This window comes from Neovison vison, chromosome X, assembly GCF_020171115.1.
Source record: "Neovison vison isolate M4711 chromosome X, ASM_NN_V1, whole genome shotgun sequence".
Classification (NCBI taxonomy): domain Eukaryota; kingdom Metazoa; phylum Chordata; class Mammalia; order Carnivora; family Mustelidae; genus Neogale; species Neogale vison.
In genome coordinates, this window is record NC_058105.1 from 57,992,891 (window position 1) to 57,994,018 (window position 1,128).

The following is a 1,128-nucleotide window of genomic DNA, read 5'->3' on the forward strand; positions in this document are numbered from 1 at the left end:
CAAATTTGATAAGTGAGAAGACATGGAAGAATCTTAGTAAGATACAACTTATCAAGAATTTTATCTTGATATTAGAATATTAGAATGACTCATGAAGTAATAGAAAATCTGAAAAGACTTTTAACAGGGAAGGAGAACCAATAACCAAAAATCTCCTTACAGGAGTAAACTTGTGATGAGCACCAGGTGTTGTATGGAAGTGTAGAATCACTATATTGTACACATGAAACTAATATTACACTGTTTGTTAACTAACTGGAAATTAAATAAAAAAGAATTCTAAGTATTAAAAGTCAATTGAAATACAAATAAGACAAATATTTGACAATATATTTGATCAGAAGGATCAAATACCAAACATGTCAATGGATTTGAGACAATTCTGCTTCATTTGTATATATAGTTGATACCTGAACACACATGGGGGTGGGACACTGACCCTGTGTACAGTAAAAAATCCATGTATAATTTTTGACTCCCTCCAAATTAACTACTAATAGACTACTGTTGACCAGAAGCCACACTCAAAGCATAAGCATAAGCATTTGACTGACACACATTTTTTGTGTTATGTATTCCATGCTCTATTCTTACAATAAAGTAATCTAGAGAAAAGAAAATGTTATTAAAATCACAAGGAGGCAAAAATACATTTTTACTACTGTCTGTATACTTACAGTATATGCATGTAAGTGCACCTACACATTTCCAAATATGTATGTTCAAGGGTCAACTATAATTTCAAAGTGTTTTATGTTTACTCACAAGCCCAGTCCCCTTTCTCTTTGCTTCTCAATTTTTAATCTGATTTGAATTGGAATGTTTAATTAGCAATAATCACGCCTTGGATAAACCTCATTGGCTACGATACTGCCACTGCGCAAAGCTGAATTGGAATGTTTAATTATATTTTAATTAATATTTTAAAAATCTCCTTAAAAATAAAAGCTTGAGGGGCACCTGGGTGGCTCAGTGGGTTAAGCCGCTGCCTTCCGCTCAGGTCATGATCTCAGGGTCCTGGGATTGAGTCCCGCTTTGGACTCTCTGCTCAGCAGGGAGCCTGCTTCCTCCTCTCTCTCTGCCTGCCTCTCTGCCTACTTGTGATCTCTCTCTGTCAAATAAATAAAT

At 34.8% G+C, this 1,128-nt stretch overlaps 1 pseudogene; it reads right to left on the reverse strand.

Moving 5' to 3' along the window:
- Positions 1-693: 693 nt before the first annotated feature.
- LOC122897750 lies at positions 694-888 on the reverse strand (annotated as a pseudogene).
- Positions 889-1,128: the final 240 nt, after the last annotated feature.